The sequence below is a fragment of the Helianthus annuus genome, chromosome 8, assembly GCF_002127325.2.
Source record: "Helianthus annuus cultivar XRQ/B chromosome 8, HanXRQr2.0-SUNRISE, whole genome shotgun sequence".
Classification (NCBI taxonomy): domain Eukaryota; kingdom Viridiplantae; phylum Streptophyta; class Magnoliopsida; order Asterales; family Asteraceae; genus Helianthus; species Helianthus annuus.
Window position 1 is genome coordinate 31666441 of NC_035440.2, and position 15137 is coordinate 31681577.

The 15137-nt window shown below is 36.7% G+C and overlaps 1 long non-coding RNA gene across 1 annotated transcript; it reads right to left on the minus strand.

The window, feature by feature from the left end:
* Positions 1 to 490: 490 nt before the first annotated feature.
* On the minus strand, positions 491 to 3230 carry LOC110872549. Its single transcript, XR_002554512.2, has 6 exons — positions 2845 to 3230; positions 2604 to 2749; positions 2333 to 2463; positions 1852 to 1978; positions 1000 to 1143; positions 491 to 927 (listed from the first exon to the last, which is right to left on the minus strand). It is a non-coding gene; the product is annotated as an uncharacterized LOC110872549 (long non-coding RNA).
* Between the last annotated feature and the right edge of the window lie 11907 nt (positions 3231 to 15137).

Below are 15137 nucleotides of genomic sequence, written 5' to 3' on the forward strand. Positions count from 1 at the left end.
ACATAATAACAGTGATAGTCGATATGTAACTTGTTATGTTAAGACAATGTTAATGTTTAATATTATCAATAAAATGAAACACTTTTTGTATCCATGGTTGTGAAACAATAATTCTGTTACAACACTCCCCGACGTTTCCGCCACGATTTGTTGTTTTACGTGGTCGGGGTGTGACAAGTTGGACTCGGTTCAAGCCTACTTATATGAGTTCAATCTAGGCTCACAAGTAAACCCCAAAGCTCGAGCTTGGCTCTAGCTATTTTGATAAGAACCTCAAATGAGTTAAAAGCTCGGCTTGAGCTTGCTTCATTATCGCTTAAACGAGCCAAAGTTTGGCAAGGCTTGAGCTATTTTAAGAACAACCTCAAATGAGTTAAAAGCTCGGCTCGAGCTTGCTTCATTATCGCTTAAATGAGCCACTGTTTGGCTCGCCAATCATTCTTGTGGAGGCTTCAAATGAGAATAAGTTCTTACATAAAGAAATTTCAAACAATAAGAATGTTTTGTTTTAGCTTTATTTAATATTTGTATTTAACTAGAAAAGTGACCCGTGCGTTACGCTACGGGCAACGAAATTAGCCACAAAATGGCGTGCAATCAATCAGATTTAGACCACATCATTTTATCTAAATTTGACCCCTCTAGTTCCGCCGGTGGATTTAATTACCCGCCGCGCGTTGCGGCGGCGAAAACGTGCGAAAAACCTAAGTAATTCAATTGCGATTTGTTTTATTATACAACAACAACCAAAACTAAAATACCGTAGGCTCATGAATGTGTCAACAAAATACCCACAACTCGGTACAATAGGCTCAGAACTTGTGGTGCCCACCCATGAATAAAAAAAGCCCATTCCTTTTACTCGCGATTCGAACCCATTTTCATCCAACCATTGCCCTATTCCTTTTGTTCTACTACCACCTTTCACTACAAAAAAAAAAAAAAACCGGTTTAGGAAGCCTTACACAAGTAACACCGAATGAAGAATTGAAAACTAACAGTATCTTGATCAACTTCTTTGAGCATTTCGCGGATTAATACTGGTAGAGATGGTGTGGGTACACACCGTATCTCTGACCAGTGGCGTAGCTTCTGTGACCACCTTCTGCCAAGTTCAGATACGGATAGTAGCGGCGGCTGCACCTGCAACAGTAATCAATCATACCATCACCAGCAGTGCCAGCACTTGCTCCATAAAATGGATACTTTAAAATTACACTTTTAGCAACTTACAACCCATATGACTCGTTCATTTTTAACGTCTTTCTTTTAAATTCTTTTTACCCATTTGATCTGTTATAGACTTATAATAACCAAATTGGGTCATTCATTAGTAAATGAGTCAAAATTGTTACTTCTAATTCATGCACGATTGCGTTAAGAAAGCCTTAAAGGGAAGCTAGATGTGACACAAAGAGATAGAAGGAGCACTAAGTAGCTCGTCTTAATACTTGTTTCTTAATTCTTACTCTAATCCTCCATTGAAGCATCTATATCATGAATTCTTCCAAATCCTATAAAATTTCACTTATCTTCTACATGTTGAGCCTTCTACATTATATAATAATATAATATAGTATTATAAGATAGTCCTAGGTGAATATTTGTATGGTGTAAAATCAAACAGTAATGCAGCAGGTCATCAAAAAAGAATAGAATAACTAATAGGCAACCAAGTCTCATTAGCAGCAAAAAAAGAAGAGAGCCCAGATTAATGTTACACTTAGGTCAAACAATACAGAATATCAGATATGACCTAATACCTATGAACTCAGAAAATCATAGTTCATAAAAAAACTAAGACTACCAAATAGTCCAAATCCTCTATTTAAAAAAACACAAAAAAATTACCTTTAGCAGAAGCTTTCGCAGCTCGTTGAGGTTCCTGTAAAACACGCCTCTCAGCCTTAGTGGTTTTCGCTTTCAGTGGCTTTAAATTCTTTTGCGATGTCCCTTCGCCAACATCTCCACTTATTATCTGCATCACAAAAACACACGTTATGTTCATCAAAAAAGAAAAAAAAAACATTGCACACACACATGTACATATGTTTATGTACGCATACAAATACATTAACCAATAAACCATACACATACACACATGCACATAACAATAAAACCTATACTCCAAGACAACAAATGTATACAGAAGAGTTATAACTTATATCCTACTTCACCATAGTTTAAATAAGCCAGATTTTCACAAAGTAATTAAACAACGTTATACACTCTTATAACCTGACGCAAGATTAGCAAAACTGCATCATAACCCTAGAATGAATACATGTCCAACGCAACATACAACTATTACTAATTTCAATATTATGTATACCATCATTCAGTGCTTTAATTGCTTGTTTCAAATCAGTTCCTCCAGTAGTAACGACAGCCGGTAATCTTCCAGAACCATCCTTCTTCATCCAATTCACCGAATCCGCTTAAAACTCTCCGTCAATTCCAATCCTACTCGACGGAGATCACGTCGGAGAAGCCGTAAAAACAGAATCAGACAAAGTATAATCATAGATTAAATTTTATTGATTAAGAACTTTGCCTAATCGTTATTTTAAAGGTTGAAACAAACAGGAAGAAAAAACCCTAACATAAAGAATTGAGCAGATTCATGATCCTATTTTGTAGCCAATCGAACTTCTTTATAGCCAATCGCAGCAACATACGTATTTATTCCATTGACATAGCCACCAGCAACAATCATATTTCTCCCATTAACATAGCCACCACCGAAACCCTAACATAAACAATTGAGCAGCATCAGATAAGAAATCGATTGAAAAGTAATAGAATCAGGTAACAATAAACCCTTTTGAGGGAAAGTGAGAGTACCTGGATACAGTCTCGGACGTCAAGCGGAATGACAACGGGTGGCTAACATTAGGTTTCTTTGATGTAAAAAACGAGGTGTAGTTGGATTTACGGAACCATAACCATTGTTTCCACGACCTTGCCACCACCGGAGCAAAAAACAACTCCGTGGTCACCATCAGCGTGAAAAACAACGTAGTCGTCACCATGGCCGTTGCCTCTATCAACCACCATCGTCTCGCCACTACCATCTTTACCGGAGAAGACAATCCCCGTCTCTCTCTCGTCCTCACCCTAGTATGCTTTCCTTCTTTGTTTCTCTATCAGGCTAGAAACCGACACTACCCAATGACGAAAACTGATACACCAAAACTAATACTAAGCACAATATACAACTCTTTATGCATATAAATGTTGAAAATTAGAGTGTGTATAAATGTTATTGCAGTCAACTCGGTCAACGCGGTCAGATTTGGGGCATAGGTCAAGCTCGGTCAAAGATGGGCCAAACTTAGTTGACGAGTCGTTTTTGGTGTCTCGGGTCAAACTCGGTCAACATGGTCAAGGCGGCCAGCTACGGTCAAACTCAGTCAACGGGTCAACACGAGTCTTGGTAAAATTTTAACGACGCGACTTATATTATATTAATTATATAAATATTACTTAAACGCTAAGCCGAGCTCTAAACCGACCCGACTAATGAAACCATATAATAACAACCGAACCGACGTATATAACTCGTGTATATGATAGTTAAAACGGAACCGACGTATCGTGACATAACATATATATATATATATAAATCTATACATTGGACTTGTATTCGACAAAATTTACGTTTTGAACATATGACGGAAAATTATGAATATTGCTGTTACATTATTTGTTGAGTTTTGGAAAATTATCGACAACTTGCATATATATATATATATATATATATATATATATAGAAACGGGATCAGGAGAGAACACCCTAAAGTATGAGAACGGTGAGAACGGTTCTTGGTCGAACACGTGGCGCGCAATATTATCAGGGTGGAGGGGCTTTTTTGTCTTTTTATCTTCCCCTTTTCCATTTTTCGTGTGTCATAATACAGCTTTATTTTTCGCGTATAAGATTTGTTTGGCGTTTAGTTATATTTAATAACTATCTGGTGTTTTACTGGTTTTTCTTATATATGTCTCGTTCAATTAATCGTTCTTGTGTCACATAGATAACAATTTGGGTTTGTGGCGTTCCCAAATTCAATAAAAGTAATTAATAATTCTAACATCTTTGGCATCCATGGTGTTACCAAAATCATTATATACATTTAATAATTTAAACTATACATTTATTTTGGCGTTTTGTAGATTTTATCGATTGAAATAATCCCATATATCTTATAAAGGTAATTTTTTTGGCGTTCATGGTGTTTTTAATAATTCATTAATAATTTAAAAGATTACAATAAGACGAGATCAAAACGAACTAATAGTCTTCTGTGTATGGGATTACATCAGAGATGTACCCATCGCTTTGTTCATCGTTTTCTTCAGATTCATCATCATCGTGATGTGCATTGGCGTATAACGCCATTATGTCGACTCGTCTTTGCTGCAGCCTATACTTAAATATCATAACAACCCTAGATCTTGCATCGTTCGAAGGTGCTAAATCACAAAGTTATTCAAGAAGATGTAATCTCTCTGTCTTCAGCATTTCTTCCATCGGCAATGAATATTCGAACCCGTGTTGATATGTCACTTTAACCGTTCTCGTTTTTCATCCAAACTCCAACTGCTAATTGTTGGTAGACTAGTATCGTCAATATCATCATCATCATTTGCTGTAATTTTCTCTTCAATCTTCTTATTACCTTTTGAGTTCTTTCACAATCGTCGACCATTGGAACCCCAAGGGCCAGATAGCCCTCTGAACGGCTTCATCCATGCTAAGTATGGCCTTGATTGTCTTGATTTTCACCCTTCTCCTGTTAGAGAACTTTAGGACGAAACGTTTCCCCGACCTATCAAACCTCCATGCAATAACTTGAGCCATTTTTTTAAGTTTTTCTAGCGTTTTAGTCAAGGTGTGGCGTGTTAGAGAATATATGGAGTGTTAAGTTTTGTTTACATGTTCTACTTATATAATGGTTTTTTTTTTTTGCCGCCATGTAGGATGCAGTCCTATAACGTTAAACAATTATGACGTTTTTGAAAAGAAAAATAAATTCAAGTACCGATGTAGTGGGTTTTAATTATAAAGTTAGTAATAAATTTTCCGCCGCTTCAGTTTACTGTTTGTTCAGCTTCATCTGTTTTATGGTTGTAACACGTCCCATCTAAAAAAATGCTTGTAAAACCCCAAGATGCCACAAATTTTATTATAATTGTAGAGTTTGGCGTTTGTTGTATCTTGGCGTTTTACAAGCTTTTTTTTAGAGAAATAATGTATTTTTTTGTTGGAAAATTAAAAAACAAACCACAAAAAGAAAAAAATCGAAGCGAAAAAAATAAATTAAAAATCCTAATCGAATTTTTCTTCCAAATATTCACTGTCACCAGACTATTTCTTCTTTGAAACTACACGAACCTGCACAAATATATGGCGTTTTTTACTTTGGTGTGATTTTTGTTGTTGAAGTGGCTTTTTGTGGATGTTTGAACACAAAATGACGTGGGTTTTTTGTTTGGTCTTCATCTTTATCTTCATCACACTCTTCAGTGTCATCGGTCTCTTCATGCCATTCAAATATTAATCAAGAACAAAGCACACAAAATGACAAATGTATGTCATTAGTCTTTTTTTTCTTGAAGATTTGTCCATCTCATGCAGTAAAATGTTATTGAGTTACACCCCTCAGCTAACAATCCATTCAGTGAAACTTCACGCAGAATTATATTGAATATCCAAGAAACGATGTTTGCCATCTTTGATTTTTTAACTTTTTTAGCGTTTAACAGTGAGTGGTATTTAGAAACAATTGCGTTTTTTTTTTGGTTTAATCAATGGAAGGTGCTGAGACGTTTCTGTTTATAGGATATCTTTGGCGCGTAGTTTAGGCGGGATATTATTAATAAGTGCAATTAATAAAATATCCGTCGTTTTCAGTTACTGTTTGTATTTCCTGTTTTGCTCAGCTTTATCTATTAAGTCTGTAACACATCCCATCTTTAGTGGCGTTTTATCTTTAATGACGTTTTGTACTTAATGGCATTTTATTAGTTGGCGTTTTGTATTTAGTTGTCGTTTTGTATTTAATGGCGTTATATGGGAGAAACGATGTTTACCCTTTTTACCCTTAATGAAGCACGTTCCAAATAATACAATTGATGTTATTTACGAAAACGTCACCGCGCCAATCTTGTCCATAGATTGTTTTGATCTGACGATCCATAAGCATTCTCACTGTTCTCACACTTTTCACTGTTTTCCCTAGATCCTGACCCTATATATATATAGGTTAAGGTTCATGCGAGAACCGCGAGAACCAATATGAACACAACCTAAAATAGCTAAAAAAACCTAACCCCCCCAAGCTAAATGCTAAAAACTAAAACCCACAAAAAACCAAACCCCCCCCCCCCAAAAAAAAAAAAAAAAAAAAAAACCAAAACCCTCCCTCCCCGAAGCTAAAATGCTAAAAACTAAACCCCCAAAAAACCTAAAAAAAATCTAAAAAATCTAATTTTTTTTAACTATTTTTTATGTTAAAATCGCTACTTTTAGTAGCCAATTTTTTTTTTAAATTTAAAAAAAAATTTGGCTACTAAAAGTATCGATTTTTTTTATAAAAATATTAAAAAAAAATTGTGTGCTTTTTAGCTATTTTTAGGCATTTTTTGTTGTGTTCACATTGGTTCTCGCGGTTCTCGCAATAAAGGGTGGTTCCTAACGGATCTTTGTCCTATATATATATAGGGGACCGTTAAAATAGAAACCACCCTAGTTGCGAGAACCGCGATAACCACTCTCCACTAATCAGATTATGCCACTTATACACTATTATTTTAAAACCAAAAGGGTATTTAGGTAATTTACTTTATATGTTATTTTCATCTCAGTCTGTCCCTGTCTCTTTTTAAAGTCATTCCTACTTTCTCTTTCCTCACACATTTTTGAAACCCTCAATATCACAACTTTCTCTCTTCATCTCTGATAAAGAAAATCCTCATCTTCATCATCTTCAGCTTATGAACAATCTCTGTTACCGGCACCACACCCACACCGGCGACCCCGAAACACCACACCCTCACAGGCAACCCCCTCGTTTTCTCCGGCGACCCCCAAACACCACCAACAAACATTAGTAACTCACTAGATCATTGAGAAACTGATGTCTCCGGCCACCCATAGGCTTAGTCAAGTTTTAAATTTATAAAACACGACATTGTACTAACACTAAACACACACTGGGGCAAGTGCACCCATCGCGAGCGTAGTATAGTGTTGGTAAGATACCGAGGTCGTCCAAGGACACAAGAACTTTTAGTACCGGTTTATCGTCAACGTCTAATCGATCTAAATTTTTGGAAAAGAGTTTTTAAACATGAAAATAAATCTAAAAGATAAATAAATAAAAAAACAAATAGACAAGATAGAATCACTTGGATTCAACTTATCTTTAATGTATCCTTTGATGATTTTCGCACTTTCGGACTTTTTAAAAGATTATCTTAGTTATAGTAGTAGGCCCCTCTTTTGAAGGTGACGTTACCCTCAACCCAGTGGTTTGAGTCAGCAGTGATACAACCCCAAATGGTCGGAATATTGAAAGACAATTAAGTAAGTTATTAATGCAAAAAGTGGTAGGCCCCTCTTTTGAAGGTGACGTTACCCTCGGCTAAGTGATTTGAGTCAGCAATGATACAATCCCAAGAAGCCGGTTTAAAGTTTTAATAGTAGTTTACATATGAGGGGTTCAAGCTATTCGCACCCCCACCATCCAATACCTTTAGGACATTGAAGGGGGTCCTAGTAAGCTTGAACCAAGTCCTCGCAGGATCTATACACTTAACGAGACAAGAACTTTACCAAACCACCCTCCTAACCCCCTTCCAGGTAGTTAACGCGCTTTATATAGACCGTAAAGACATGAATGAGCAAATCAATGACATTATGAAGAAATGGTAAAGAAAATTCACTTTCAACATAAGAAACTAGTTATTAAAGTCATTAATACAAACCCAATTAAAAAGTGCCGAAAGATTAAAAATCAAAATTAATACATTAAAGACTTGTCTTCACCAAGTGATGTAAGAGATTAGCCAAACATGGCCTTTGATTGACAAGAACTCTTACGATCATTCTTGGATCCCGAGACTACTACACACTCTAAAGATGATAGATGGATGATGGTGGTGGGTGTTGGTGTTGTAGTGGTGGTGGAATGGTGGCAAAGTGGGAGAAAAGTGATTTGCCATGGGATGCCTTTGAAGTGAACCAAGCACCCTTATTTATAGCCAGAACAGAGCCCCGGCCACGAACCCGTGTCCATTGGGCACGGCCCATGGCCAGTCTTCTTCTCTTCCTTCATTAATTGCAGCTGTCAGCAGAGGGCCCCACACGACCCCGTGTCTTCTTGGCACGACTCCGTGGTCAACTCTTCACTGTACTATCAAGATTATGCAAATCTAAGAGTTGACCACGCCCCATGGTGAGCTGGACACGGCCCCGTGGTGGGTGTAAAAGCTTCTGCAGCTTTTGTCTTCTTATGTCAAGGCTGACCACGCCCCATGCCTGGCTGGGCACAGCCCCGTGGTCAGTTTCTGTTTTCTTGTTTTTTCTTTGGGGATGCTGCCTAGGGATCGGGCATGTCACGTTATTCCTTCTTCTTGTATTTATGCTAGTTTTGGCTGCTTATTTGTTTCTTTTTTTCTTTTAAGCTTGTTTGGTTCTGTAAATTCAAAAGGAAGAAAGAAACACGTTTTTTCCAACATTAGTACTAAAAAAGGGTTGGTTTTATGCCTCTATTGATGTAATTTATATGTTGCATTTTGCACACATCACAACCACTGTGAGTGAATCTTACAACTCCCCCTTTTCCATTTTATTTATACGTTTTGGGGTGTATCATGTGTCTCATTTCTTTATCGCATTTTACAAGTTCAAACACGTGCAATTACCATTATGTGAAGTATCTATGTTATGTGTTGTTTGGTTGTTGATCATTTGGTGCATTTTCATTCATTTTGGATATCACATCATCATAGGCTTGTTTGTTCCCCATTACCTAAGAGCGGAACTTGACGTTGCCAACCATACGAGGTCAGCTCCGTTTGACTGAGCTTAGACCTTGCAGCACACCATAATACCGTGCAACATACCCCATTCATTGGCACACCATAATATCGTGCAACATGCATACATTCATTTGAATCATTCCAGTTGGTTTGTTTATCGTTTGAGGTTGTGTTATGAGTTTGATATATAATACACAACATGTTTACTTACATTGATTAATGCACGTTTTATTAATAAATCAAATTTAAACATAATAATTTTTCAAATAACAATAAGGTTCACTCATTAACCTTTGTTAACCCAAAAACCATTTTTACACATGATACATGTGAACAGGCATGAAGAGAAGATTGGACATAGGATGGGCCTTAGTTAACAAGAACGGATAATGTAGCTTAGTGGTTATGACTAATGTCTCATTTGTAATTGTGTATTTAAAATTATTTGTTATGTGAAACATTCAGTTTAGATTAATGAATATTTAAAACACGTAATAGCAAGTCATAAGCTCTTGGGTCAACTCGATCATGCCCCGATCACCTATTCTGCTGCGGGTCGGGGTGTGACATTTGTTGACCCAAAAACCATTTTTTACACATGATACATGTAAACAGGTATGCAGAGAAGATTGGACATAGGATGGGCCTTAGTTAACAAGAAATGTATTAGCATAGTTAATTGTTATGTACAATGTTTCATATGTTTTATTGTTTTAGTTGGATTATCTGTTTTGTGAAAACATTTGTTATGGATAAATGATTATTTAAAACCTATAATAGCAAGTCATAAGCTTTGGATCAGCCTAATCATGCCCTGATCACCTATTCCGCTGCGGGTCGGGGTGTGACAACCACCTACGTGTCCAAATGTCTCACGTGTTCTAAAGTCAAATCTGAACATCAACATCCCTCTAGTTTACTCGCATAACCAGAAGTTCCAGTTTGGAAACGGGAGAGTGTAGCCATGGATTTTATTACCAAACTCCCCCGAACCTTGTCCGGTCATGATAACATTTGGGTAATCGTCGATCATTTGACCAAATCCGCTCACTTTCCCCCATTCGTGAAGATTATCGAGTTGAGAAATTAGCTCGTATCTACATGAATGAAGTCATTTGCCGTCATGGTATCCCCATTGACATCATTTCGGACCGCGATGGTTGTTCAACTTCCCGCCTTTGGCAAACGTTTCAAACCGTGATGGGTGCACACCTTAATCTTAGTATGGCTTTTCACCCTCAAACGGATGGTCAAACCGAATGTACTATTCAAACCCTCGAGGACATGCTTCGTTCGTGTGTAATTGATTTTGGTGGAAATTGAGATGTACATTTACCATTGATAGAGTTCTCGTACAATAATAACTATCACTCCAGTATTCAAATCTTTACTTTTGAAGCATTGTATGGTCATAAGTGTCGTTCGCCTATTTGTTGGCACGAGATCGACGAAGCACAAATCATCAGTCCCGAGCTTATACAAGAGACGACGAACAAGATCCTACAAATCAGTGACAACCTCCTCAAAGCTAGAAGTCGACAAAAGAGCTACGCCGATAAACGTGGCAAACCGTTGGAATTTAATGTTGGTGATCACGTACTCCTCAAGGTATCCCATTGGAAAGGAGTCATCCGCTTTGGTAAGAAGGGCAAACTCGCTCCACATTTTGTAGGTCCTTTCAAAATACTCGAGAGGCTTGGCAAACTGGCGTACTGTCTAGATCTACCTCAAGAACTCAACAACACATTTCACGTTTCAAAATCTCAAGAAGTGCCCAGCTGAAGAAGGACTTTAAGTTCCTCTCGACGACATACAAATTAATGAGTCCCTACATTTCATCGAGAAGCCGGTCGAAATCATGGACCGAGGGACCCGACAACCAAGGCGCAGTCGAATTCCCATAGTCAAGATTCGATGGGAAGGAAAATGTGGCGCTAAATTCACTTGGGACTCGAGAGTGATATGAAGACCAAGTATCCACACTTGTTCGTTGAGTCTTCCCCTTGAATAAATTTTGGGACGAAATTTTCTAAAGTATGGGAGACTATAACGCTTCACATTTTAGTAGTTTCCTTATTTAGAAAGTGTAATTCGTATTTCTATTTTTGGAAACTTGTAACCGTATTGTATTCATATCTCTTTTCCAATCTTGTAATCTGAGACTTCAATCGTAATGGAAATTCACTGTTATACTTATCCTTGTTATACTTGTATTATAAACAATTAAACATAAGATACACATTTTCACGCAAACCGAGACTTATTATATACTTGAGTTATCATCTATACGTTGCACGATTCTTACACGACACTTGCAAACACATTTCTATCCTAAAACAAGCCAAAACAAGAACTTTGGGCATAAAATAACAAACTAATGGAAGTTCGTGGCCAAAGTGTAAAAAAAACGAAACTGGTTTGGCCATATAGGTGCCGCGTCACACGACCCCTATTTCCTTTTGCCTTGGCGTGACGCCAAGGTGGTCAATCCACATCGAGTTGTTTCTCCTTCAAGGATTGGTCACCTTCTTCCTTCCCCAATCACGAAACAACCTTCTTTAACACAAAACCCTACCTCACCATTATAAAACCAAGCCTCCATCACCTCATTTTCACTTTTCCAACTCTCTTACACTATCAAAACACTCCCAAATCAGTTGCAAACATAAGAAAAGAGAGAATTATTCTAAGTTCTAAAGTGAGTCCAAACTCACATTTCTTCACGTTTTCTTCATCTTTTCTTCTACTTGAAAGCTTGGGACACCTCTAGGTGTGTTTCCACAAGTTTACCATGGTAAACTAAGGTGAAATATCACCATTTTGAGGTCCAAACTTTCTGTTTTAAAGTTATATTTTGCAAACTTTTTATAACTTAACTTTCTTGAATGAATCTTGTGCCTATCTTGTTCCTAAACCCATCCATGGTTATGAGGCTTGTTTAGGGATGATTCTTATAAGTTTAGAGGTGCAACACCCTCTAAACTTTCTGTTTTGACAAGGTTTTAGATGACCTACGAGTGATGAAACCATCCAAGCTCACCATCTTCAATATGGTGAGACTTGTGTTTTGGTAAAGGTGTGAACCATGGAAGCCTTAGCTTTCCAAACTTGTTCCACCACCTCACTTGATGTTTTACTATATTCATCCATGTAGCTTCCAAGACTCAAAGTAACACAACCCCGTCGTGCCTCCAACAGTTACCATGATGGGTATGGAACACCCGAGTTAATCTTACTTGGCTACTTGGCAAAAAACTAGTTAGTTGTATTTTATTCTTATTCATCGGGTTATCAACTATGTTGATAACCTTGTGCTTTGGTGAATTCATACAAAGAGGTTTAATGGATGTTTATTATCCTACCTCCATGCTTGATTTACATGATTTCTATGATTATACATGATGGACTAGATAGATAACTTATAATACATGATCATGGGTTATTTTATCTTTGTTCTAAAGGCCTCGTTTATGATCCTAATGGGCAAGTTAGGACCCATGAAATCACATAAAAACTTACTGTCAAAACGAGTATTTAGACAAAGATATATTTTCGCATATATATACTTTTATATTTAAATACCGATTCCGAACTCTCCACAAACTCCGAATACTCATACACCTTCGTTTCCCCAATGTAGGGTAACTTTGATGTTCTCGACTCTCAACGCATCAACTCATGTACATGGGATTTATACGCAAAACCGTGAGTATACTCGATCCCATTTTCCGTTTATACACTTTGGGTACAACATGTACACTTTATACAAATCACGAATCACGTTTAAACTTGTTATAATCATACGCTATCCGTTAAAACATGATACTTATATTAATCTTGTTATCACATGCTATGTATATTTGTGTCTATATGCTCATTAACTTCACTAACCTACCTTAACAATTATAGTGCTATAGGATTAACGCACCACTCGTATTCTTGTGGTATTGTTAAGTAAACTATTTTACAACCTTGTCGTTTCGGTGATAATGGTAAGCATGATTGCGGTACACTTTGGTTTGACTTATAGTTAACACATGCTAGTATGTTAATAACAATGTATGTAATTTACCATGTTGGATATGAGACAACTTTTATTCACAATTATGCTATGTAATTAAACTTGTATACACGCCAACTTTTTGTTGATCATTATTTTAATACATGTTGCAGGAAACTAGTTGATGATGATTGAAGAAACATATTTTGGGTGGATTAAAAACACACCTAGATTTTGAACATATGTATTTTGTTTCATGTTGTTACGTTATTTGTCAAACTTGTTGTACTTTCTTTTCAAGACAATGTATTATCATTTTAGTATCAATGAAATTTGGATTACCTAAATATTGTCACAATTAGTTGTTATGAAGTCTCTTGCAATCTCGTTTTGTCTCACTCCGATGTTTCCGCCATCGGTTGGGGTGTGACACAACATCTTCCGTATTACTAGCGAGAACCATCGCATACCTCCGTTTAGCATTCGAGATCCTGGACGTTGACCACGACGACAAGATCAACCATGAAGATCTCAAAACCTCATGCACCGATGCCGAAGATGATGTAATCCGTACGACGATGACGTAATCGGCACGATATGATTATGACGGTAGCCGATTCGAACAACGGCAGTTACATTTGGTATTAAGATTTCGAGCGCGTGTTGAAGAGTGATGTTGCATGTAACATCAACGTGGTGGAGGAGGTGTGTAAGGCGATAGATGGAAACGGTGACGGAAAGGTATTCTTTGGAGATCTCATGATCTTGAATCTGTTGGATAATTAGAGGTTGATGATGACGAGAACAAAACGATGATCAGGCTAGGTGGAGATGATGATAATGGCAGATTACGTTTGATGGGTTTTGAAAGATACTTGCCGTTTGCATAGAGGATAGCGACGATGAAGATAACGACGCCACTTCGACCAAGAGACACAACGTCCACTGTAACACGTCGTTTGTCCTGTATAAGCCCAAATTCTTCATATCATTAAAAAATCATATTTATTTTACCATCACCAAATCGAAGTCATCTTATATTGCATTCATATGTCCCTGTAAGTTTAAACTATATGTTATTTTCTTCAATGCAGACGTCTTTATGAATCAATAATGTCCATTGAAAAAATGATTTAAACACTGAAATTTACATAATAAGACCAATTAAGATATGAAGAATTATAATTATCACAATAGGTAATATATTTTCTTATATGAATTCCTATTTATATGTATTTTCTTATTTTTTTCATTAGAACCAGTACCTTTATTTTTTGTTAACAAGAATTTAATCCGCACCCAAAACGCCACTTGATAGATTTTCGTTTCTTTGATGTCAAAACAATGATAGATTATGATGATGTTCTTTATTTACCGGAACTTGGACGAAGAGAACAAAGTATGCAAGTGTTTTTTGTTTAATATAAAAATAGTTGGAGACTCAATATTTCTATAAGTATTGTATGACATTAGGCTTAGTTAGTAGCTTCTAAGTTATACACTTAATTTTATTTTAGAAATAAGACAAAATTTGAATGTCTCTTTAATTTCATATATAAATGGTTTGAGAATTGAAAGAGAAAGAATGAATTATACTTCAATCCTACGATTTAAAATTTTAAATTGATTCATCTAAATTTGATGTATATATACCATCGTAGACTTACGAATCTTCATTAATCTCTTCATCTCCCGCTCTGTTAATTTACTAATTTCCTTAGTCATTTGATATATTTTGTATAATTGCTATTATATGCTGAATCGACACTCAACAATTGCGTAATTTCAACACATAAATTGTGATTAGGTTTGCTTACATAATCTTTTGTTTCCGCGATTAGGTTTGTATAAATTGTGATTCGGGATTCCATGATTTACCAATTTTCTTCCTTGTATCTCTTATCTTTAGCATTAGGGCTGTAAACGAACCGAACGAACACGAACAAGGCCTTGTTCGTGTTCGTTCGTTAAGGAAATAAATGTGTTCACGAACGGTTCATGAACACTTACCGAACGAGATTTTATGTTCGTGTTCGTTCATTAAGGAAATGAGCGTGTTCGCGAACGGTTCACGAACACAAACAAACAC